The sequence below is a fragment of the Cetorhinus maximus genome, unplaced genomic scaffold, assembly GCF_964194155.1.
Source record: "Cetorhinus maximus unplaced genomic scaffold, sCetMax3.hap1.1 HAP1_SCAFFOLD_334, whole genome shotgun sequence".
NCBI classification, from domain to species: domain Eukaryota; kingdom Metazoa; phylum Chordata; class Chondrichthyes; order Lamniformes; family Cetorhinidae; genus Cetorhinus; species Cetorhinus maximus.
Genome location: NW_027596283.1, coordinates 111,873 through 139,840, shown reverse-complemented (window position 1 = coordinate 139,840; position 27,968 = coordinate 111,873).

Genomic DNA, 27,968 nt, shown 5'->3' with positions numbered 1-27,968 from the left:
TAATCCATCGAGCTGCAACCGCTTTCAGGACATTCATGGCAGATCTACAAGATTAAACTTCAATTTCACATGCAGTCCCCATACCTCCTTGATACTCTGAAAGAGCAAAGACCGTTTATATCTGTCCCTTGAATGTGCAGAGCGATGGAGCAGACAAAGGCTACTGGCCTCGGGAATTCCCATTATCCACAAACGCCTGAATGCAGAAATTTCAACTCAGCACAGTCCAAAATGAAGAACCCCTTATTCTGTGATTGTGCCGAAAAGCTCTAGTTTCCCAAGGAGGCTGGCAAAACTCTCACTGTCTGCTCTTCATAATCGCTGTATAAACCGTGCATGTTTCACGAAGATCACCCCTTATATTTCTATGCTGCAGGGAGGGCAACTTGAGCCACCTTTTCATCGTTAGATAATCCTTTCTTCCCGGGAACCAATCGTGGGAAGCTTTGCTGCAGCACTTCCCAGCTAACTGTGCTTCTACTTATAAAGGAGATCAAAATCAAACAAACGTCTCCAGAACAGGCCTCATAAAAGCCCTAAATAATAGTGGATAGGTGGTCTTATTCTTTCACTCTACACGCACATGCTGTTTGCCTTCCCAGTGGCTTTCCTTAGCTCCATGCAAACATTATGCGTTCCATGTTCCTGTATTTGTGAACTAAAATTCTTATGAAGATCAAAATTATGACAATTCAAAACTTGAGAAATGTACTGTTTTCTAAATTTAGAAACAACGTTCATAAATTCATAGTATCAGACTGCAACTGGCCTCTTAATTCCTCCTCATTTAACATATGCTTATTTCTTTGCAGCGTATGTGTGCCCTCCTTAAAATTTACAATTCTCACTGTGTTTGTCTCTACACCAAATGTGAATACAGGTCATCGTTAATACAGGTTGTAAATAGTGGAGTCGCCAGCAGGGCGGCGCTCCACGAGTCCCAGCCTGACAAGATGAAAATGCCCCACCTGTTCCATTTCCCTGCTCCTTCAATAAGACTCTGACTGCATCCTTCTGCGCATTACGCTTTTCCGCGGCGCGACACATGCCAGACAGCTTCATTTAGACAGAGAGAGAGAGAGAGGCTGTGGAAAAATGAGCTACAAACACAGAGAAGGCTGGCAGAGCTACAGGTTTGCTGGACATGTGGTCAGAAGAGGGTCAGATGTCGGAGCTGGGGAAGGTTACATGTTCCTTGTACTTTATTTACCCACATACTTTTAACATGACTGATATTTTACCTTAGCTCCATTTCTTAAAAAAATCCCAACATCTTTCACCCAACTTGTACCCAAAACAACTATTAATTTGATGTGTTGATTTCACTCAAAGGCCGAGCATCTGCATCTCTCTGCGGCAGAGATATTCAAAGATTCACAATCCTTTGATTGAAGAAAATTCTTCATATATTACACCTAAATCGCTGACAGGTATTCAGTGACTACAAGTAATCAATTATCCAGCCAGCAGATGCATTCGTGCAAGATCAAATATTAAATAATGATATTAGGGAAGATGTTTGGTTAAATGGGGTGGCATATCTGATGCAGAGTTTAAATGCAATCAGTCAACATTCCTTTTGTTCAATCGCAAAATCATACAGTAATCAATGTCACTGTTGCAGTCCGACACATTCAGACAAAGTGATTTATAAAATGTGGTTGGAAAGCTGAGTTCCTTATATTTAATAGGCTTTGTGTGCTTTCTCGCTTGCTGTGAATGCGTTTATCCAAGGGCGGGATGTTACAGAAATAAGACTGACCGAGAAGAGAGAGAGAGGGAGAAAGAGAGGGTGGAGATAGAGAGAGACATAGAATACATCTGCCAGACCTCGCCATATATTCTTTCCAATGCACCTTATTGTCGCTGTCCTATTTGGATTTGTGTTTTTTTTAAATTACATTACGTGATGTTTATGGAATTTATTTGATTTATTCCTTCATGATTTACTGCTGCAGCTCATGTTTTTAAAATTGTCCCTCACCTCTTCACATGCTGTTTGCCATAGTCTCTTTTATCGTCATTCTACTTACTGAATGATTTTTACCTTCAGTAATATGGTTCCTGATTCCTTTATTCATCTGGATGTTTTTTTGTCTACTATTTTGTTTCTCTTTTTTTGGGACATATTTGTCCCAATGCCTCTCTCTCTCCCTATCTTCGTTCTTTCTAATGCCTTTCAATATCGTTGCAAAACAAATAGATGTGTTTGGTTTGAGGTTCATGCCTCGAGTTTCAACTATCTATGTTCACATATCTGCACTGGTTTGGTTTAAATGTCTAGATCCATAGCCACTGCTTTTGTGGAAATGCTGTCCACTGGCTGAGGATTGTGCACTTCGCTCAGTAAAGACCTCATTTCATTTTCCCATTTCCCCATCCCTCCGCCCCTGACTGATTGCTGTATTTGAAATGTATTTGATTTCTATCCATGAATATTACTCAATTCATAGCTTTAGTTAATAAATTTCTCTCTAATCCCTTTCCAATATTTCTGCTTTGTAAAATGTCATTCCTCATGCTGTTCAACCGACTATGATACGACCTCCCTCGAGGCATTTCTTCCTGGTATGTAAATGTGCTCCACGAACAACAGCAAATGTTTACAACATAGTCAAATATTTAAAGTCTATTTCCAATTAGGAGAGCACGTTTCAATTGCACTGACTGGCTACCAGAAATGCATGAATAGCATGTGAATAAGAACAAAGTGACATAAGAAATAAACCGAACACAAGGCCATTCGGCCTTTGATATTCCACTGATTCTTAAAATGAAGATAACTGATCTATGACTTTTATCAACTTTCTTGCTGAATTTTGCAATCATGTATTAGCTAAAGCCGATATTTTCTAGCCCTGAATTTCTGCAGCAGCAGAAGCTTTGGGGTTGGATTCACAACTATTTTGAGAAGAAAATCTCATCTTATCCCAAAATATCCACTCTGATTCTCAGAGTTTGTCCCCTCATTATGGCAACACACTCGAAAACCCAAGCTTCCCTCTCCCCCCACAACACCACGCCTTGGCACCCCCCGCCCCTCGCAAAAAAAACACCTGTAGATAAATGGGTTGATAGATGCATTTATGTTGGAGTGAAAGAAAATTGCCTCAGGAATATGAGAAAGAGAGCTTGTGATGCCGGGAGAGAGAGAGAGACAGACAGAGAGCGTGAGAGAGAGAAAGAGAGAGAGAGAGAGAGAGAGAGAGAGACGGGTGAATAGAGAGATTGAAAATATCTCTTGCATTGCTTTCTAGCTTCAATTTACTCCATGCATCCTTATTATTCATGCTCCTATTCTGAATTACCCTTCGTCAATTTGGCCTTTAGAAGGTTTTAATACTCCTGTCTTCTATTTGTTCATGATTTCATCTCCAAGTTTTCCTTTGTCTTCCTTTTTATTTTCTTTCTTTTCTAAACACCTTGGTTTGGTTTTCGTCGTCTTCTCCTTGATTGTCATTGCACTGACTGCATGCTTTTTGCCTTAATTCCTATTTCTGTCTCCCGTCTCTTTATTTATCAAGGAAATGTTATTGTCAGCTTGTTTTTGTTTATCTTAATTGAACATATTAATCCAGACGCCTATTAATCATTTATAAATACATATTCACCACTGTTATTCTATCTATATCAACAACTCTCCATTCCAGTTTATCTGCACAATTGGCATTTTCATTTCCGCAATATAAGCTCCTTACTATCTACTTTTGTTTTAGAGTTTTTATTTTCTTACATCTTCCTCAATCTTTGTCAGAATTTTGTAATTGTTCTCTGATTGGCAGTGCATCTATTTCAACCTGGAAGGATTTCTTACATTTGCCTCAGTGATTTTTTTTTAAGTCTAGTTTCACGACCACTGCATTGGTAGATTTCCCATCTGCGGGGCAAGCATTGGGTCCTGTAGTACAATATAAAAAACCCACTGTAAAATTCCTCTAACATTAATTGGGATTTAGAATGACCATTGTATTTTGTAAACTGTCTTCGATCCTCCATTCGTCGAACTGTCCCCTACATGGAATTACTGTTTGCAGCAGGAACGGATTGTTTGCCAATTATTTATATATTGAAGGCAAATTTGGAAACTGACGAATTCGCTTCAGTTACAGAGACAGACTGTGAAGAATAAAGGGGAAACGCATAGGAGATGACCAGAATGAAACACATTGAACACATAATCATCGGGGCCTAAGGTGCAGGAGCTGTTCAATTTGTCATCTCAGCTTGCAGCCCCGTTCAATTCAGTAGCATCTAATCTTACATTTTTCTTCAAAGCTAACAATCTCCATATAGCCTTTCATCCCAATAACGTTAAAAATGTTGATTAAATCATGCCCTGATTAGACTTAACGACCGAGAAATCGATTGTTTTGAATGACAAATAAATCTTCGCATCTTACTCATAAAAGGCTGACCCTTGTTCCGTATCTCTGTCCTAAAAACATGGATACATAAGCGAGAACATGTATATCACTTTAAAATGAAACATAACAAAACGAGCTCAGGAATGGAAGTGGGCGAAATGGTGACTCTGATCTGCGCCACAGGCTCCAAGCAAAATTATACTTTCCTCGACTAAAATGACAGAAAAACAATATATTGCCGGGGATGTAATTGCTGAGGTCTTCTTGTTAAATGTGTTCAGTCTGTTTGCTGGAATTGTGTGATGATAAATTTTGCAAAATTAATCATGTGCGATAGGCTCGGCCGGAGAAACATAAAGAGAGAGAGAGAGTGAGGCCTGCTTTTCATCACTCTCTCATTTATTGTCATATTACTTACTGCAGGCTTCAGGCTTTAAATTTAGTTTTGTCCTGTTCGATTTATTCATCAATGTGTTTTATTATTGGCTATTTTGTTTTTATTGTAGTTGAATTTATTTCTCCTGATTAATTCTCCTATTGATAACATTTGAAAATAGTTTCAGTTCTGTTCATCAATTTTCTCTTCCAGTTTATTTATCCAATTTACGTTCCCATTGCCAGAATATAAGGTTTTTTATCACGCAATCTTTTTTTAAAAATGATTTTCATGCTTCTATTTCTATTTTCCTGAACCTAGTCAGAACAAGCGATTAATTTTGACAGATGATGATCTCATTTACACCAAAAAAATCTTTATCCATTTCTCCTGTGGCTTATATTCGAAATCCAACTACTTCAGCAAAATTTTGGTGGGTCTCCTATTAAATGAGTAAGGTTTGTGTCCTTTAACGTACATAACATAACCACTTGGGTAGCTTTCCCAATCTCTCCTTGCAGAAGCAATTGTTGCAGTTGAAATCCAAAATGATAACATTCATTTGAATATAATTTATTCCACAGCTTTATCAACTTTTTCAAGCCCCTGCCACTTTGCTATGGTTTCTAAAAAAAAACATATTCATGTTATTTAACCTGCCTATGATGCAGCCTACCACGAGGCATTTTTTCTCGATATCCAATTATGATCAGCAGATCAGAAGCAATTGCTAATACTTTATCTAAATGTTTCGCCTAAAATATGAAGATGACAAATCCAGACTCAGATAGAGGGACAGATTATCAGAAATACGTGAAAACAGAAAGCGAGATGATTTAAAGAGCAATGCACAGCGCAGGCATTAAATATCAGGAATATAAGCAGCTGCATGCCATTTGGCCCTTCAATGTTGCAGTGTCAATTAATATGACAATGCTGATTTTCTTTTTTATTCATTCACGGGGTGTGGGCTTCGTTATTTTATGAAGCATTTATTGCCTATCCCTGGTTGCCCTTGAGAAGGTGTTGGTAATTGCCCCCTTGAACGGCTTAAGCCCATGTGGTAAATGTGCACACGATGCAGTTAGGAAGAGAGTACAAGGATTTTGGCCGAGCCACATTGAAGGAATTGCGATACATTTCCAAGTCTGGATGGTGATTGGTTTGGAGGGGACATTCATGATGGTGATGCTCCCATAACTCTGCTGCTCTTGTCCTTATAGGTGGTAGTGGTCGTGCGTTTGTAAATTGCTGTCTAAGGGGCCATGGTGAATTCCCGATTTACATCTTGTAGATGGTGCACACTGCTGCTACAGTCTGGTGGAAGTGGAGGGAGTGAATGTTTGTGGATGTGGTGCCAATTAAGCGACCTTGTTTGTCCTGGACGGTCTCCAGTTTCTTCAGTGTTGTTAGAACAGCGCTCATCCATTCTAGCAAGGAGTTTCCTATTTAATTCCTGACTTGTTCCTTTTAGACGGTAGACAGGCTTTGGGGAGTCAAGAGCAAGTTACTCATGGCACGATTCCTAGACTCTAACCAGATTTTGTAGAAAGGGTATTGATATGGATAGTTCATTTCAGTTTCTGTTCAATGGTAACCCCATGATTTTGATAGTGGGGGGTCAGTAATGAAAATGCCATTGAAAATCAAGGGGCGATGGCTGGAATTTCTCTTGTTACAGAAATTCATTGCCTGAAACTGGTGTGGTGAGAAAGTTGCTTTCCACATGTCAGCACAAGCCTTGATATTGTCCAGTCCTTGCTGCACTGAACACGGACGCTTCAGCATCTGAGGAGTCGCCAATGGTGCTGCACGTTGGGCAATTATAAGCGAACATCCGCACCTCTGATCTCATGATGGAAAGAATGTCAGTGATGAAGCAGCTGAGGATGGTTGGGCCTAACACACGACCCCCAGGAGCTACTGCAGTGATGTCCTGGCGTTGGGTGGACTGACATCCAACAACGATAGGCATAGTCCTATGAGCCAAGTATCACCCCAGCCGGTGGAGAGCTCTGCCCCTGATTCCCATTGTCAACAGTTTAGGTGGGGCTCATTGATTCCATACGCTCTAAAAAGCTGCCTTGATGTTAAGGGCAGTCATTCTCACCACCCTTCGGTAGGTCAGCTCTTTTTTCCATGTTTGAACCAAGGTTGTATCGAGTTCAGGTGCTGAGTGCCACTGGAGGAACCAAAGTTGGGCATCAGTGAGCAGGTTAGTGCTATGGAAGTACCGCTTGATAGCACTATGGAAGACCTCTTCCATTAATTTACGAATGATGGAGAGTAGGCTGATGGGGCGGCAACTGGGCGGCTGGATGACTGCTGCTATTTCTGTACAGGACATTCCTGTGCAATTTTTCAAATATCCGGATAGATGCCAGTGTTGTAGCTGTACTGGAACAGCTTGGTTAGCGGTGTGGGATGTTCTGGAGCACAAGTCTTCATTGCCACTGCTGTTATGTTGTCAGGGCCCATAGACTTTGTAATGTACAATGCCTTCAATCGCTTCTAGAGAGCATGTGGAGGGAGTTGAAATGGCTGAAAATTGGCATTTATGATACTTTGTACCTCCAGAGTGGGTCCGGATGGATCATCCACTCGTCACTTCTGGCTGAAGATTGCTGATAATTACCAGCCTTAGCTTTTGCACTGTTGTATTGGTCTCCCCCATCGTTGAGGATAGGGATATATGTGGAACCACGTCCTCCAAAGAGCTGCTTAATTGTCCACCACAATTCACGACTACATGTGGCAGGATAGCAGATCAAAGGCCTGATCCATTTGTTGTGGGTTCGCTTAGCTCAGTTTATCGCTTGCTGCATTTACTACTTGGCACACAAGTAGTCCTGTTTTATAGCTCCACCAGGATTACGATTCGTTTTTAGGTATGCCTGGCACTGCTCCTGGCATGCACCCCCTGCACTCCCCATTGAACGGAAGTTTCTGACCTGGCTTGATGGTACTGGTAGAGTGATGTATAGAGCCTGTCCACGAGTTTACAGATTGTGTTCGAGTACAATTGCTGCTTCTGTTGGACCAAGCGCCTCATGGAAGCTCAGCCTTGAGTTTATAGATGGTAATTAGCAGGATGTTCCCATTCTTGACCTGATGGGGTCTTCGTGGGCTTCGGAGTCGATGTTGAGGACGCAGGAGTCGATTTTTAGTACTCCAGGGCAACTCTGTACCCCTGCCTCCCTGCATACCTCTGTGTCACCGCCTCTGCTCGTGGGGCAGGACATACACATGCATGGTGATGTTGGAGCCTGGGACTTGGGACATTATCTGAATGGTATGACTGCTTGAGGATGACTGTGCCCGGCTGTCGCTTGACTGATCTGTGAGACAACTCTCCCACTTTTGGCATTGGTGCCGATTAATTAGTAAGGAGGACCTTGCAGGACCAAAAGGGCTCTGACTGCCTTTGTTTTTTCTGCTGCCTTGGTCGATGCTGGATGATCCGTCCGGTTTTATTCCTTTACAACTGAGCAGCTTGTGGCTTGCCCGACTATTTGCACAGTCAAACACTTTGCTGTTGGTCTGGAATCACATGAAGGCCACGCCAGTTAAGGATGACAGGTGAAGCAGATGGATTTTTCAAAACAACAAGTGCGCAATGTACATTAATTTCCCCTCATTGAATTCTATTTTCGCCATCTGCTGCAGTGGGTTTCAAAACCAGATCTAAAGAGCATTACCATATGTTTTAGGATTACTAGCCGAGCTATACTATCGCTATGACATAGCCTCCCCGTGGTAACTCATTAACAGTACCGGTCTGCAGTGTCTTTACATGACTTAATGTCCCAAAGCTATTAATTTCACTCCTAAATATGTACAGCAACTTAACATCCAGAGCCTTTTGTGGTGGAAAGTATCAAACATGAAAAACGTTTGTGCACAGATATTGCTCCAAACCTCAGCACTCGGCAATGAAATTATTCTCAGACGGTGTGATGTCATTCTCGACTCGCTAGCTATTGATAAACGATTGAATGTATTCGCTTCAAATGATATTGGATAAAATGCTTTCCGCAATTGTGCTTGATGATTGGGGAAGCAGAACTGCATCAGAATTTAAATCCAAACATAAAATTCCCACAGGTTAACAGAAATAACTTGGAAGACTCAAAGCCACTTTGGCAAATTCATGGCAAGTCTTTATAAAACGGGGGCTGTATCAAATGATTTTAAGTCATGCCGGGTGGGGGTTGCAGAGGAGATAGCATTCCGGTAATGTCCCAATGCTAGTAATGGATAAGACCAAGGCAACTGATAATTAGGAATTAAGAAGCTAGTCTCAGTAATGGGCACAAATAATCAGTTGGCGGAATTAAATATCAACTGAAAAGGCCCAGCAAGCCACCCAGTTCAAGGGAAATTAGGGATGGTCAGCAAATGCTAGCTTGGCAGTGGTGCCGATCAAAAAATAAGACAACAAGAGGCATTTGCATTGGCACAGAAATAATACAGGAACAGTCACAATTTAGTGCGTTGGCGCAGACACAGGGAGACTGGCAGCGATCAAGTAGCAAATGAAGAAGAAACATACAGAATAATATAACTGAGACAGATAGAGAGGGAAACCTGGGCTGAGAGGCTTTGAAGCATTCACAAGGGAGATTGAAATTTATAATGTTTACAATGGTGTAATGTCATGTCGATTGCTGAAATATATGAGTTATTTCTCCCATTTCACTGCCATTACCTGACTTTGCCCTCTCCATCCTTTAATGAATCTGAATTTATGTTGATTCCCTGTTTATATTAGGATGTCTGTGGTATGCTGTACTAATTCTGGTTACGTTAGGCAAAAAGTAATTTTCATACTTCATATTTTCTTTCCGAAGACGTTCTGTTCATTTTTGCTGTATTTTAATTTCTGTGCATTCAACTTGGTGGATACCTTTCTCTTTAGTTTAAATTCTGTTGAACGGAATGAATTTGGCCCATCGTGTTTCATTGTGATCAGGTAGTTCTTTATCTTTTAGCGGGATATTTATTACGCTGCAGTCCGTCGTTCACATTATAAACAAAGACAAGTTGTCATTCAATCTCTGGCTGTTCATTACATTTCTTTGCATTCCTTCCTGAGACCCATTCCCGTTCCCTGATCATCCGATGTTTTATAGCTAATGACGTCATCTTTGCCTTACGTACACCTTTGGCAATGCACCTTCCAAGAAGATTGTGATAAGCTGCCCAGCATATGTATGAAAAGTCCGAAGGTTCTTGAGGGTGTCTGAGATAATTTTCCCTCTGACAAACAACAGGGGGTCTAAGCTGTGAATGAGAAGGACAAACGACATTTAGAGCTGCCCAAAGATATTTAAGGAGTGCAACTTATAAACCAATCTACTTTCCAAATAAAATTAATGGAACAGCAGGAATGAAGAAAAACATGAAAATACAATTTTTCAAAAACGTAAATACATGCAGAAAGCTCAGGTCCTGATGCGTGGGGATGATATAAAGAGCAGCATACGGTGACAGAAAAGAAAGGAAGAATATTAAAGTTTTAATATTTCACGATCTTGCAATTAATAGAAAAATCACCAAGTAAACTGTTACAATGACATGTAAGTAGCAGAATTGATAAGGGAGAATCAGTGGAAGTGATGTATTAGAAATATTAGAAGGCTTTTGTTTAATTCCCAACGAAGGGGTTAGTGTGTAATGTTTAAGCACACGCCAATGGGGGTAATATGTTGGCATGGATTAATAATTGGTGAGCAGACAGAAAATGGAGTGTAGGAAGACACAGGTAAGTTTCGGAGGGGGAGGCAGTAACTAGTGGCATACCACGGCGATCAGTGTTTGGGTCCTAGCTATTCACAATATATATCAATGGTTTGGATGAGGGAAACAAACGTAATATTTCCAAGTTTGCTGACGACAAGAAACTTTGTGAGAATATGCGGGGTAAAGAGGGCGCCCAGAAGTTTCAAGGTGATGTAGGCAAGTCAAGTGTGTGAGAAACTTTTGGAAGATGCAAAATAACGTGGTAGGTGTGAGTTATCAAATATGGCAGGGAAGAAGAAATGTAGAGACTTTTAAAGATGATGATAGATTAGGAATTGTTGATTTTTAAAAGGACATACAAGCCCTGATACAGCAACTAATGAAAACAAGCAAGCAGGTGCAGGAAGCAATTGAGAAAAAAAATGACATTTTGGCTTCATTGCGAGAGGGTTTGAGCAGAGGAGCAAGGACATTTTAAGCAGTATTGCAGGCCCTTGGTGAGTCCACACTTGGAGTCTTTTTGTATTTCTCGCCAACGCCCCTAAGGAATGATGAATTTCCAGAGAGGGAGTGCAACGGAGGTTCAGCAGATTGATTCATCTGATATCAGGATTGTCGGATGGGGTGGAATTGGGAAGATTACGCTTTTATTTATTGGTGTTTAGGTAGATCAGAGGGGATAACATTGGAATGTGTAACATTCTGACAGGCAGGGAATGACTTGTTCCTGTGATTGTGTTTGCTCTGGCTGAGGATTGGAGAAAAAGGGTTAACAGTCTCTGGATATGTGACAGGGTAATTACGACTGAGATGAGGTGAAAATCCTTCACTCAGAGTGCGGACATATAGAATTCTCGACCACAGGGGGCATTGTCAGCCAGGTCACTAAATATATTTAAGAGGGAAATAAATTTCTGGAGCTAACGTGAGACGGGGCATGTGGAGAGCACGAGAGCACAGCGTTAAGCCAGAGAATCAAAAATTATGCTATTGAATGACAGAGCAGGTTCGAAGAGACAAACAAACTAATTCCCTTCTGATATTCCACGTTTCTAGGAAAATAATAGCCAGACGCAATGTGAGGCAAAATAGATCTGAGAATGACTCCATTGTCAACAGAAATAAGGAGGTGGCAGGCATGCTGAGTACTTACATTCCTTCAGTATTCGCAGTGAAGGGAGAGCTCAACTTGCCAGGAGTCCCAGAGAAACAATTAGTGAATCAGGAACAAAGGCTCAACATAGTTCACGTAAGCAGGTTGAAATTAATGGAGAAATAAATGGCACTAAACAATGGCAACAGTTGATTGCAGGATTTTAAAGGATGCCATCAGGCGCATGGCACATGTCTCTGAAGAAATAAAAACTTGCACAGTTTGCTACAGTTGGATAACACACGTTGTTTTGGAAAATGTTGACTGTCACTCCGCCATTTAAGAAAGGTGTCAGAAGGAAACCAGGGAATTATAGAACACTTAGACTATGGTTTGTTGTAAAGCAAATAAGAAAGGTCACTATGATCGATATAGTGTGTGAACGCCTTGAGATGCGTCAGCCAATCAGCGTATGCCAACACTGGGTTTTAAAGAGTAGGTCGTGCCTGAGGAATTCATTCAATTTATTGAAGGATTTACTCAATTAATTGACTGTGCAATGTCTATGGGTTTTATGTGTACCAACATCCAGGGTATTTCTGATAAATTCCTGCCTAAGAGACTATTAGCTAAATGTCACACTAATGGAATTGGAGGCAAACTATCCCCTTGGTCACGGCTCATTTGGGATAAACCAGATGCTAGGAGCAAACGGCAATTAATACGATTGGCAGGCTGTGACTACCGGAGCACAGAAGGATCTCAACTATTCACTCGAGATACCAATAATTTAGGTGGCGATTAGAAAACCACGAATGTTAAATTGCCAATGGCATACATTTTTCTTAATTTCAACCATTTTAGACAGAAGCATCGCATTTCAAAGAGATTTTGTCAGCTGAATTGAATGGTCAAAACTGTGACAAGCGGATTACAATGTAGGCAATTGTGAGTTCTGAAACATACTCGTGTCGACAATTCCAATGATCCACAACCAGCCCAACACAGAAATTGTAACTCATCTCACCCCAGAAAGATTGACCCCTTTTTCAGTGACTGCTCCCATGTGCTCTAGTTGCCCACCCAGGGGAAGAAACTGTAATTGCCTATTCTCGCATATCCGAGTCAAAATGATGCACTTTTCAATGAGATCACCCCACACTCTTATACACTGCAGAGAGGCCTAATTCAGACAACTTTCATCATTGGGCAACACTTTCATCCCAGGAGACAATCTAGTGAATATTTTATCTCCCACTTCCTGTGCAATTTCGCTTCTACTTACATAAGGAGACCAACATTACGCACACAGCTCCTGACCTGGTCTGATCAAAGCCCTGTAAATTTGTGGATGAGTTACTTTATTCTTGTGCAAGAATGCCCTTTCAGTGTACACCAGCATTGAGTTGGCCTACCCAGTGGCCTTCTTTAGCCCCATGCAAACTTCCTGCTTTCCTTGTTCCAGTATGAGTAAAACCAAGTCCCTGTGAAGATCCATATTAAGGCGTTTCAAAAGTTGAAAAATCTCCCGTTTCCTATATTTTCTAACAATCTGTATCAATTCCTTCCTTTCAATATCTTGTTCCCGCTTATTTAACACGTGTCTACCTCTTTGCAGCCAATTTGTGCCCTCCTTGCAGTTTACAATTCTCACCCTGTTTTGTCTGTTATCCATAGTGAATGTATTAATCTCCATCAATTCATCGTTAATACAGGTTGTGCTTAGCGGATTCTCCAGCAGTCATCCCTGCAGCTCTCCACGAGTTCCAGCCAGAGAAGTTGACAATTCCCCACCTGTTTCACCTCCCTGCCGCTCCCCTGTTACCAATTCTCCATCAATAATATCCTGACCGTGCAAAGGCTGACCTTGCGCTTTAAGCTTTAGCGTGGCACGACACAGTCCAGGGAGTTTCATTTAGAGAGAAGAATGCTGTGAAATATTAGCTAAAATGGCAGAGAAGCTCAACAGGGTAAAATTGTTTGCAGACATGTGGTTATATGAACTTCAGTAATAGGTGCTGGGGAAGGCTACTTGTTCCTTGCAGCTTACTTTCCCACGTAATTTAAACATTCCTGTGTTTTTCTTTTTACCTCAGCCTCACTTCTCATAAATTCCCCACATTTTTAATGTCCTTTGTGCCCAAAACACCAGTGAATTTATATTTTGTACTTGTTCAATGGCCGATCATCTGCAACTCTCTACGGTGGAGGATTTGAAATATTCATGATCCTTTGATTGAAGAAATTTCCTCGCATAGTACAACGAAGGTATCGATTATGTAACCATCCTGCACATTTCAGCAAGCAGACATGTTAGTGCCAAATGAAATGTTACAAAATGGAATTAGGAATGATTTGTTAGCTGGAGAGCCAGGTCTGCAGCAGAGGTTAAACACAAAAGTAAACCATCCTCTGGATGAATCGCCAAATCCTATAGGAGGCAATGTCACTGTGGCAGTCCAGAGAAGCTGATTTCTAAAAAAAATGTTTCCTGGAAGCTGATGATCGCAGATTCAATATGTGTAGGCCGTTTGCTGGACAACATTGAAAGTTTTTATCTAATGACTTAATAATACAGTAACAATCCTGACTGAAAAGAGAGTCAGACAGAGAGAGAGAGAGAGAGAGATAGAGATAGAACGACGGAGAGAATGATAAATAGAGACACCGAATATCTTTGTCCATGTCTCTTAAGTTTATTCTTTCTGATGAATTTTTATTGCCACTCTCAACATTCTGATTTGTATTTTTTTATGTTTGGTAGGATATTGTGAGATTTTTTGATTTATTCCTTCCTGAATTACGGCCGTGGCATATGCCATTCTTTTTACAAAATCTTCCTAACCTCTTGATCTGCATTTCGTCCTCCTGTTCATTTCCGCCTTTGTACTTAGTGAATGATGCTTGCTGTCATTTATATAGTCCCTCTGATTCATTAATTCATCCTATTGTTTTATGATTAACTACTTGCTTTCTCTTTTATTGGGAGATAGTTGGCCCGACGTCTTTCTCCCTCCCTCTCTCTCTTTCTTTCCCTCTGTATCTGACTCTCTCTCTCTCTCTCTCTCTTTCTCTCTCTCTCTCCCTCCCTCTCTCTCAATCTCTCCCTCCCTCTCTCTCAAAATATCAGCCTGTCTGTCTGTCTCTCCCTCTCTCTCTTTGTCTATCTGTCTGTCGTTCTGTCTGTCTGTCTCTCTCTCGCTGCCCCTGTTTCGCCGGGTCGACTTTCTAACATACGATTAATTTTGTCGCATTGAATTCCACACAAGCAAAGAAAACACATTGAAAACATTTAACGCGACGACCTCAGCTTTTCCATCGCCGGCAAGATAACTTCCTGTCATTTCTTTCGAGGAAAGATTCCTTTTGCTTTTAACCTGTGGCGTAGATCTGCCTGAGCATCTCACCCACTTCCGGTCCTGATCTCGTTTTGTTATATTTCATCTTACAAGGATAGAAATCTGCTCGCCTGTGTCTACATGTTTTTAGGGTAACCTAAACCTTGGAGGAAAGGAACAATTTTCAGTCATTTATGAATACATATCGGATATGTTTTTGACACTTAAAGCGTTGTGAATCTTTGGACATTCCTGCCACAGAAAGCAGCAGATTTCTCGGTCACTGAGTGTAAACAGGGCCTGGTTTAATCCAACTTTTGGATGTGATTGGGGTGAAAGGCTTCATGGAAAATGTCAGCGTTTGGAAATAAGTAAATGATTCGATACAAATAATTGAAAGGGGCTGCAAGCTGAGGTGACAAAATAAGCTCCTGATGCGGTAAAGTTATGTACTGGTGATAAGATGCTTCAATGTGTTTCGCTCTATTCATCCTCTGTGTTTTGTACCCTTATATTTCACAGCCCGTCTCTGTAACTGAAGTGATTACGTCCGTTTCCATTTTTTTTTCAACTCTAAAATAATTGGCATGTGATTGATTCCTACTTGAATACGTATTTCCATGTTGGAGACAGGCCGCTCGACCAAGATCAGAGGCAGTTTAAATAATGTGAAATACATTCTGCAGCACAACTAATCTTGGGGCAAATTTAAAGTGAGGAATTGAACGCGTACTAACGGGCGCAATGCTGATCCCATAGATGGGAAATCCACCATCGCAGTGGTCATAAATCAAGACTTTGAAAAATCACAGAAACAGGTATAATAAATCCTTTTAGCGTGGGATAGGGGCACCACCAATCAGAATATAATTAGATATTTTTGGTAAACATTGTAAAATAGGTAAGGGAAAAAAAAACTGCCAAAATAAAACTAGACAGTAAGGAGCAGATATTGTGGCAATGAAAATGCAAATGTGTGCTTATAAACTGGAGTCGATTATTAATTATATAAAGACAGAATAACGGCGGGAAATATATATTTATACGGAATGAATAGGCATCTGGAATAGTATGTTCCATTAAAACAACCAAAAAAATAGCTTTTAATCAACGTTCCTGGGTGAATAAATGGATGGGATCAAGAAATAGAAATTCAAGTGAATCACATGCAATAAACAGAATGAGAATAAAGGAGAAGACGATGAAAAGAAAGCACAGCTTTAGGGAAGAATTCGAAAGAAGGAAGGCAAATAAAAGCTTCGAAATTAAATGATGAATGGATAAATGAAAGAAGTAATATAATATCTTAAAGTCAAAATTAACAAATGGTAAATCAGGGTGTGAACCGAGATAAATAGGATGCATTCGGTGAATATCAGCTCGAAAGCAATGACATAGTCTCTCTCTCTCTCTCTATTCTCGCTCTCTCTCGATCTCTCTCTCTCACTCTCTCTCTCTCTCCGTCTCCCTCTACCCCTCCATTCTGGTAAGTTTTTTTAAAGGTATAACTTCATGACAGCTGAGTTGGTAGATTTCTCATCCACGGACTAAGCATTGCGTCCTGTCCTACACAGTAAATACCTCACCGCATTTCCCCTTTTCCCTGCCCGCCTTTCACAGATCCATTGTGTAGTTGCAATCTCCTGCTGTACTCATCGCATAATCTTTACTCAGCTCATAACTTTTCTCCCGGATTTTCCTCGGAGCCCCTTCCATTATTTGGTGGTCTCTTGACCTGCCCTTCCCCTGATATTTAAACTTGCCCTGACACACCCTTCCTCTACACATCTGTCCTCGAAGATAGTAATATGGTTAGTATTCAGCAGCAATTGCTTACAACATATTCAAATAATTAAGGTACTTTTGCACGTTGACGAGACAGCGTCAGTTGCATGGTCAAACTGCCAGGGATAAGGAGAATAATAAAAAAAATACAGCGTCCAGGTGAATTACTGAGCAAAGTACATCACATGCACATGGACACCAGAAACCGAAACAACAGTAGTCATTCGGCCTTTATTGTCCATTGCCATTTAAGAAGACAATTCCAGATCTATTGTTAAGCTTTAACCTCCTTCAGTGTCAATTTTGTTTCAAAGCGTGCATTTTCCCCAAGGCATTCTGGTACAATACACCTGTTCTTGATCTTGTTTTATTCCCCAGAACATTCAATATTCTGATGCCAATTGTTCAAGTTGTAAAAAATGTTCACACTGGTTTCCTCGCGGTTTGCAGGCTATTATCCAGAGTGACCCTTCATTTTGATATTCTTATTTTTGTTCCCCCACTATCAGATGTTGGCCTATTCATTACGCCGAAAAGAATCACCGAGAAGTGTGTGATGAAGATGGAATATACTTCAATGCAATATGACATGTGAGAAAATATATTTAGTAATAGGCATGGGTGACATATGGAAATAAGCATCCAGCAGAGATTGGAACCACAAAAACAGAGTGAGGGAAATAGTCAGGGAGAGTTACACGCTGCTGGATGGGTTATTACCACATCCAGTAAAAAGATTTTTGCTTAAAAAGACCACCGTTCAAACGCAATGACATTCCCGTCCTACCGAGTGAAATTGTTCCTCTCGTCCTGACCATATTGTTCACTCACTGAAAGGTTTGGTCACCACTATCCCTTTACTCAGCCACTGAAACTCCTCCCCTCTCCGGTTCCTGCCACCCGATTCAGTGAAAACCTGTCGCTCCCTAAACCCCGCCTCCACACCCACTGAAACTCTTCCCCTCCCCTGCCCCCTCCTCCAAACCCACTGAATAATTCCACCTACCGTAAGCCCCTCTGGCCACGGAATGCAACTCCGCCCCTCGCTGAACTTATTCCACATCTCCTGAGATGCTCCTTCCCCTCAGCGACTTCCCAAAAACTCTTACTCATCCCTTGATTTTATTATTCCCAGCACCTAAGCAGCTGTCCCAATCTTTCAACAACTTGCACATTCTGTGTACCCTTTCCTGATCTCCAGGCCCCTTACCCAGCAACTTGATAGATTCACTCTGCTCCTGACACCCTTTCCCATCCACTGCGCTGTATTTAATGAAGACGAGGGAGGTCTGAGCTGATACACGGAGAGCAGGTGTGAGCCCTGCGTCACCGCCTTGAGTGAAGTCCCACTGAATTTAGGGCCACTCAGGCACTTAACGTAATTATGTCGGGCTTTCCCCGTGTTCAGGGATTTCAGCGAAGGAAACCAAGCCCAACCGAGAGCTGCCGGCCAATCAGTTACTGGCAGCTCCTGGACGGCAGAACCACTACGGATACCACAACCAGCTTCGTCATCTGGTCATCGCTAAATCCCAGGCCAGAGGTGACTGATGGTGGGATAGAAAATGAATTTATCACTCCCATGTATAACTTTGACACGTACAGAATTAATCCCGAACATACAAATCCACCACTGACAAGTATAGATTGAATCTCAAACATTCACACAACACAAGAGACTGACAAATACATATAATCCCATAAGTGACAACCAAATCGTGGAACTAGGATACATCAGAGAGATATATAATGAATATCAAACACCAGGCAAAGAATGAAAATCCAATACACAATGAAATATAGATAACGATTCTGATATCCAAATACTATCTTAGTGAAACGACTATCAATATGATGCACGGTTCCGGGGAATTTTTGCTGCAGACTGAAAACGAGGCTCGCACGCAAAACCACTGACATTCAGAATCAGAATGACGCCCCACACCCTTATCCAGTTGTAAGGAATGATAAAGATCTAATCACACATTGACAATTACACAAAAAACTAGACATGGTTCCAGGAACTGATTGAGATTGGATATAATACTCGCTTACGGCAACAAGATAGTGACCGATGCGAAATGAATGAGACACCCGCTTGCAGTACCAGAAAATGGCAGATAGCGAATGAAACCAAGACGTGCTTACAGTAACAGAAACTGACTGATAGAGAAAAATACTTCCACAACTGCAGTGCAAACGGCAGCTTCACAATGCGGACAAAATTGTTAACTATATCGGGAAATGACTGACAGAAATACAATAGAACACATATACACTGCTCCCGAGAGTAACAAATACTGAATAACCAAACACTCACCTACAATTCCGCTGATAATCAATCCAAGCTCACCATCTTGCAATACGGGTTAAATAGGCTGCTTTCGCAGTTCAATCTGCGTCATCACGTAGAAAGATCCAAATTCACGGCCCCGACTTCGCTCACTAAATACAAGAGCCTTTTCAGCAGGTTTTAGGAATTCGGAAATTGAAATACTGATAGTCTACCCACTCAATTATTACAGTGACAGGCCCTTTGCCCTGTAAAATACTGACAGTCTTATCACTCAATTACTACAGTGACAGGCGCCTGGTCCTGTAAAATACTGACAGTCTACCCACTCAAATATTATAGTAAGAGGCCCCTGGCCCTGTAAAATACTGACAGTCTACCCACTCAATTACTATAGTGACAGGTCCCTGGCCCTGTAAAATACTGACAGTCTACCCACTCAATTACTATAGTGACAGGTCCCTGGCCCTGTAAAATACTGACAGTCTACCCACTCAATTACTATAGTGACAGGTCCCTGGCCCTGTAAAATACTGACAGTCTACCCACTCAATTACTATAGTGACAGGTCCATGGCCCCGTAAAATACTGACAGTTTACCCACTCAATTATTATAGTGACAGGTCCCTGGCCCTGTTAAATTCTGACAGTCAACCCACTCAATTAGTAATGTGACAGGCCCCTGGCCCTGTTAAATACTGAAAGTCTACCCACTGAATTACTACAGTGACAGGCCCCTGGTCCTGTAAAATACTGACAGTCTACCCACTGAATTACTACAGTGACAGGCCCCTGGTCCTGTAAAGTACTGACAGTCTACCCACTCAATTACTACAGTGACAGGCCTCTGGCCCTGTAAAATACTGACAGTCTACTGATACAATTACTAACGTGACAGGCCCCTGGCCCTGTAAAATACTGACAGCCTACCCAAACAATTTCTATATAGAAAGGCCCCTGGTCCTGTAAAATACTGGAAATCCACCCACTGAATTACTATATTCAAAGGCCACTGGTTCTGAAAAATACTGACAGTCTACCCATTTAATTAATATATGGACAGACCCCTGTTCCTGTAAAATAATGACAGTTTCCCACTCAATTAATACATTAACAGCTCCCTGGCCCTGTAAATTACTGAGAGTCTAAACAATCTATTCTTACAGAAATATATCCCAGGTACTATAAATATTTTGACAATTCCCCTATGCTACTGTTTTTTTAAAAATCGTTCATGGGATATGGGCGTTCTTGGCTGTGCCAGCATTTATTGCCGATCCTTAATTTCCCTTATACAGATGGTATTTAAGAGTCAGCCACATTTCTGTTGGCCTGGATTCATATATAGTCCGGATGAGGAAAGAACAGCAGGGCCTTCATTAAAGGACATTAGCTAAGCAGATGTTTTTTTTTCCAACAATTGGCATTGGTTTGATGTTCATCATTAGAGATTTTAATTCTGATTATTTTTTTAATTGATGATTTTTATTGAATTTGAATTTTGCCACACACCGTAGTGAGATTCGAACCCGGATCCCCAAAGAATTATTTTGTGTCTCTGGATTACTCACCCTAGCCCAGTGACAGATCACCGGCTCTGTCAACATTCTGCCAGCCTATGCATTCTATTGTTGTAGTGACAGCCCCCAGGCCAAGTCAACATTCTGACAGTCTCCCCACTCCATTACTATAGTAACAGGCCCCCAGCTCTGTTAACATATCGACAGTCTCCCCACGATATTACGTTTGCTTTAGGTGCCCAGCCCTTCATACGTAGAGCAAGTAACCACAAATTGTTACTATAGTGTACAGGCCCAGGGTTCTTTATGCATTCTGACATGCTACCCACTCTATTGCTATAATGACAGAATGACAGAACCCCCAGCTCTGTAACCATATAGACAGCCTATGACAGTCTGTGACTATTGTGATAGGCCCCCAGCTCTGTCATAATGCTGAAGTCTACTCACTCTATTACTATATTGATAGAACCCCCCGCTCTGTAAACATGCTGACAGCCTGCACACTCAGTTACTATAGTGACAGGCCCCCGGCTCTGCAATTATAAAGACAGTCTACCCACTCTATTAATTTAATCACAGAACCCCCTGCTCTATACACATACTAACAGTCTACCCAATCTATTACTATAGAGACAGAACCCCCAGCTCTCCAAACATAATGACAGCCTACGCAGTCTTGCATTGTAGTTACAGGCCACCGGCTCTGTCATCATGCTGACAGAATATTCACTCTATTACACTAGTGACAGGGTCCCGACCTCTGTAAACATACAGACAGTCTCCTCAATCTAATACTATGGTGACAAAACCCGGTCTGTAAAGCTGCTGACAGTCTCTCCACTATATTACTGTTGTGAAAAGCTGCCGAGCGGGAAATATACTGACAGCTCCAAATCCACTTACAGGCCCCTGGCTCTGTAAACATCCTGATAGTCTCCCCACTCAATTACTCTGGTAACAAGACCCTGGTTCTGTAAAACACTGACAGTCTAGATTCTCTCTTACTGCAGTGGTTGGCCCCGCTTCTTCAAGCATGCTGACAGTCTAAACAATCTATTCCTACACTGACAGATGCCCGGGTCTGCAAACATACCGAGAGTCTTCCCAATCTATTACTACAGTGACAGGTCACCAGGTCTGTACATTTTATGTCATTCTCTCCACGATACTAGCTAAGTGAATGGTCCACGTCTCTATAAAATTACTGACCAACTGCCCACACTATTGTTATAGTGACAGCTCCCAGGCTCTGTAAATATAGAGACAGTTTCCTCACTCCAGTACTATAGCGACAGGCTCCGGGCTAATTCAACATACCAACAGTCTCCCCACTCTTCTAATATAGTAGCAGGCCCACAGCTCTTTAAACATTCCGTCTCCTCGCACTATTAATATAGTAAAAGGCCATTGGCAATGAAAACATACTGACAGTTACCCCTTCTATAACTATATTGTGAGGCCACCTGCTCTTTAAACCTGCTGAATGTCTCTCCACTCTATCACGATAGTGAGAGGTCCCCGGCTCTGTAAACATTCAGACAGTTCATCACCATATTCGTATGGTGACAGTCCCCCGCCCTTTAAACACACTATTAGTATCGTCACAGTCCTCAGGCTCTGTAACAATACTGACACTCTCCATAGTGTAAATTATTCTCCTGGCTCTGTGAGGACAGTGACAATCTCTCCGCTCTATTATTATTATTAATAAAGCCCCCGCTTCCGCACTCCATTAATGTGAAGTTAGGCCCCGGCTCTGTAAACATATCCAGAGCCTCCCCTCTATATAATTATTAAAAAAACAGGCGCTGGCTCTCCAAACATGCCCGCAGTCTCCCCAATTATTTACTTTAGTGACAGCGCCCGGCTCTGTAAGCAAACTTAGAGTCTCCGCACTTAATTTCTATATTGACAAGACGCTGGTTCTGTCAAGGTTTACTACTTAAGGGACAGAACACGGGTTATGTAATACTAGGGAAATTCTAGGCTCTCATTACTTCATTGACAGTGTCCCAGCTCTTTAATCATACAGTGAGACTTTCTACTCTATGAGTTATCTGACAAGGCCCCAAGTCTATAAAGATGCTTACAGTCTCAATTCCGATTGCTATTGTGACAGGCCGCCGAATCTGTAAACAGAAAGAGAATCGGCCCAGGCTTTTACTACAGTGACAGACCCCTGGCTTTGAAAACATACTGACAGAATAACATTATGTACCTTTAGTGATAGGTCCCCTGCTCTGTAAAGAAGCAGGCACAATACCACTGCATTCATATAGTGGTAGTCCCTCGGCTCTGTAAATCAATTAACAGTCTATGCACGATAATACAACAATGAAAGGCTCTAGGCTTTAAAAACATACTGACAATCCCCCACCCTATTAGAATTGTGACAGGCCCCCGGCTCTGTCAAATAACTGAAAATCCATGCACTCTATTACAAATAGTGACAGTCCCCTGGCTCTGTAAGCATACTGGCAGTCTATGCACTATATTAATAAATTGACAGCCCACCGGCTCCGTCAACGTGCTGACAGTGTATGCCCTGTATTATTACAGTGACAGACCACCGTCTATGTCGACATATTGACAGACTATGCACACTATTACTATAGTGACAGCCAAACGGCTCTGCCAACATACGGGCAGTGTAGGCACTCTAATAAGCTACTGACAGCCCCCCGCCTCTGTAAGCATGCTGACAGTCTTTGCATTTTATTGTTATAGTGACAGTCTCCGGGATCTTTCAAATTGCTGACAGTCTATGCACTCTCATACTAGAGTGACAACGCCCAGGCTCTGTCAACATGCTGCCACTCTATGAACTCTTAGTATAGTGACAGACAACTGGATATGTCGAAATGCTGACAGTCTATGCAATCTAATACAATAGTGAAAGCCCCCCCGGCTATGTCATCATAATTACAGTGCATGCACTCTATTACTATAGTGACAGCCCCCCGCCTCTGTCAACATGCTGACAGTCTATGTGCTATATTACAATAGAGACAGCCCCCTGGCTTTATCAACATGCTGACAGTCTGTGCACTCTATTACTATATTCACAGCCCCCCGGCTCACACAACCTGCTGACAGTCTATGGACACTATCACTATATTGAAAGCCACCCGGGCAAGTCAAAGTTCTGACCGTCTATGCAATCTACTAATATACCGACAGTCCCATGGCTCTGTCAACATATGGACAGTATAGGCACTCTAATAAGATAGTGGCAGACACCAGACTCTGTCAAGATATGGACAGTCTAAGCACTCTAATACTATAGTGACAGAGCCCCTGCTATGTCAACATGCTGACAGTCTATGCTCTCTATTACTATAAGGACAGAACCCCGGCTCTATTGTAATGCTGACAATCTATGCGCTCTATTAATATACTGACAGACCCCCGGCTCTGTCAACAAGATACCAGTCTCTACTCTCTATTGACATAGTGACAGTCGCCCGCCCCAGTCAACATGCTGACAGTCTATGCACTCTATTAATATAGTGGCAGACACCCTGCTCTGTCAACATGCTGACAGTCTATGCATTCAATTGCAATAGTGAAACCCCCCCGGCCCAGTCAACATGCTGCCAGTCTAAGCACTCTATTATTTGAGTCAGTGGCCCGCCGTTCTTTCAAAATGCTGACAGTATGCAATCTAATACTTTAGTAAAAGCCCCAGTCTATAGAACAAAGAACAAGAATAAAGAGAAGTACAGCACAGTAACAGGTCCTTCTGCCCTCCAAGCCTGCGCCAATCATGTTGCCCGTGAACTAAAACATTTGCACTTCCAGTGTCCTAATCCCTCTATTCCCATCCTATTCATGTACATGTCATGTTGCCTCTTATACACCACTGTCGCATCAGCTTCCACCACCTCCTTTGGCAGCGAATTCCAGACACTCACTACACTCTGCATAAAAAAAACTTGTCCCGCATATCTCCTCTATAGTTTTCTACTCTCACCTTAATTCTATGCCCCCTTGTAATTGACCCTTCCAAGCTGGGAAAAAGCATCTGACTATCTACTCTTGCGATGCCACTCATAATTTTGTAAACTTCTATCAAGTCGCCCCTTAATCCACGGCGCTCTCGTGAGAACAATCCGAGTTTCTCCAAACACTTCTCATAGCTAATGAACCCCAGGCCAGGCAGCATTCTGGTAAACATCCTCTCCACCCTCTCCAACGCTTCATATCCTTCTGGTAATGTGGCGACCAGAATTGCACGCAATATTCCAAGTGTGGCCAAACCAAAATTCTATACAGCTGCAGCATGACTTCCCAGCTTTTATATTCAATGCCCCTGCCAATAAAGGCAAGCATGCCATGTGTCCTGATCCTCTAACAGTGCAACACATCCTGAGCACTGACCCTCCGAGAGTGCGGCACTGCCTCAGAACTGACTTTCCAAATGCGTGGCACTCCCTCAGAACTTACCCTCCTACAGTACAGCGTTCCCTCCATACTGACTCACCGACAGTGCGGCGCTGCCTCCATACTGGCATTCTGACAGTTTGGCGCTCCCTCCGTACTGACCCTCCAGCAATGCAGCGCTCCCTCAGCACTGACCGTCCGAAAGTGCAGCGCTATCTCAGCCCTAATCCTCCGACAGTGCGACACTTTTACAGTACTGACCCTCTGTCAGTATGGCACTCCTTCAATAATAATCCACTGACAGTGCGGCACACCCCAACTATATACGCTTCAACAGTACGCACTCTCTGACGGGTTATAAACTAAATAATGATTAAATGTATCAATGAAAATAAATGAAAATAATTAATGCAATGTTAATAACAGATTAAAAGTAACTAATTGTTTCTGCTGTTGATAAACATTTGAGATTACTTTATAATAACACATCTTAAAGGTGGACCTTTTAATTATAAAGAAGATGCACAAATCATAAAGCATTGATATTAAATCATCATTAGGTATACTAGAGGTGGAAAAAGATTATTGAATAATTGGATTTTTATGTATAATATTTTGTTGCATTTGATTAATAATTAGTCCAATAATGTATAATATATGTTTAGAAATTAATTGATAATTAGATGTTCAATTTATAATGAATATTTAGACTTTTAAATTCTTAATGTAATGTAATAAATTAGATGACAATTCATAATATGCTGTTGGAATTAATTAATAATTAGGTGTATAATTTGATATTACATGTTTAACTTAATTAATATTTAGACCAATAATAAATAATATGCTAATGATAAAGTTAAGAATTGGATGCTTTAACGCATAATATATTGTAGTTTATTAATAATTCAACATATTAATTAAAAATATATTGTTGAAATTGATTAATAGCTATACCTACGAACAGATCGATTAAGAGCAGGAGTGGGCGACTAGGCCCCTCGATCCACTCCGCCATTCAATAAGATCACGTCTGATCTGAAATATTCCTCAACCCCACATGCCCACAGCACCTCAATAAACTTTCGCAACCTTGTTAAGCGAGATTCTATCTCGCTTGGTCTTAAATATATTCAAAGGCTGTGCTCCCACAACATTCTGTGGAAGACAGTTCCAAAGACCCCCGACGCTCTGTGAGAAAATGCTCTACTTCATCTCTGAATGAATTGTGAATGTTGAGATGTTTGCACTGTTTATTCTGATCATAATTTGAATACAGCATGATCCGCAGCTGGGAAATAAGGCTGCTGGTGTTCATGGTGCATTACTGAGGGAGTGCACCATTGTTGGAGGGTCATTGATGAAGGCGAACCTCCCTGTTGGATGGTGAGTGCTAAGGGCGTGCTGCACAGCCGGAGGGTGAGTAATGAGGTTCTGCCGTACAATTGGAGGGTCAGTACTAAGAGTTTGCCGCAGCAGCGGAGGGTCAGTACAAACGGAGTGCAACACTGTCGGATGGTCAGTATTGAGGGAGAGCTGCACTGTGGGAGGGTCACGACTGCTGGAGTGTCGCACTGTCAGAGGGTCAGTTCTGAGGAAGCACCCCAATGTCGGATGGTCAGCTCTGAGGTAGAGCCGCACTTTCTGAATGTCTGTACTGAGGGACAGCTGCACCGTCGGATGTTCAGTACAGAAAAAGCGCCTCAGTGTCGAAGGGTCTTCTTTCGAGAAGCAAAGCACTGTTGCAGGGTCAGTACTGAGGGAGCGCCACACTGCCGTTGGCTCCGTTCTGAGCGATTGTCGCACTGTCGGAGAGTCAGAACTGAAGTAGTGCCACACGCTTGGTGAGTCCGACTTGAAGGTGTGCCGCATTATTGGAGGGTCAGCACTGAGGGCCGGCCGCACCTTCAACGTGTCGGTATTCAGGGGGCGACTGACTGCCACAGGCTCAAGATTCAGGAAGCGCCGCACTGTCGGAGGGTCAGTGCTGAGAGAGTGCTGCACTGTCAGAAGATCATTACTGAGGGAGTAATGCGCTGTCGCCTGGTCATTACTTAGGGTCTGGTTCCTTGTAGGAGAGCCACTACTAAGGGTGTACCTCTCTGACTGAGGGAGCGCTGCACATTCGGAAGGTTAGTACTGAGGAAGCACCTCGCTGTCCGATGGTCAGTAATGAGGAAGTGTCGCTCTGTCGGAGGGTCAGTTCTGAGGGACTGCCACACTGTCAGAGTTTCAGTTTTTAGGAAGTGCCACACTGTCAGAGGATCAGTACTGGGGAGCAACAAACTATCGGAGGTTCAGTACTGGGGTATCACTGCACTTTTGCAGCGTATGTGCCACAGGAGTCCCGCTTTGGTGGAGGGTCAGTACTGAGTGATTGTGGCACTGTCAGAGGATCACTAATGAGGTAGCGTCGCACAGTTTGTGGGGCAGTTCCGAAGGAGCGCCGCACTGTCAGAGGGCCAGTACAGAGGGAGTGTCGCAGAGCCGGAGGGTCATTGCAGACTAAGTGCATTACTGTCAGATGGGATCTCCTGAGGAAGTGCCACACTGTTGGATGGTCTTTATTGAGAGCGTGCAAAACTATCGGAGTCTCAGTGCTGATGTTGTGCCACCCTGTCGGAGGGTCAATAATGAGGGAGTGCTGCCCTGTCCGAGGGTCAGTGTTCAGGGCGTACCGAGCCTTCAGACATTGAGTACTGAGGGTGTGCTGCACTGTCCGAGTAACTTCACAGAAGGAGCCCCACACTGCTGGATGGTAATTACTGAAGGAGCGCCGCAATGTTGATGTATCTAATTTGATGAAGTACCGCACTGTCTGGGAGTCAGCACAGAGGGAGTGCCACACTGTCGGAGTTGAAGAACTGCGGTAGCCCCGCACTAAGTGGGATCGGTATTGGCAGCAATTCTAACAAGCAGAAATAACCTTTTGGCCATGAATTGAGATCACAGAATTGTATGCTCCGTAGGGACATAAGCTTAAAATTAGATTTAGGCCATTCAGGGTTAATGTCAGGAAGCAGACAGAAAGACACATGCCCGTAGGACGTTGTTTGATGTTTCAATTGCGA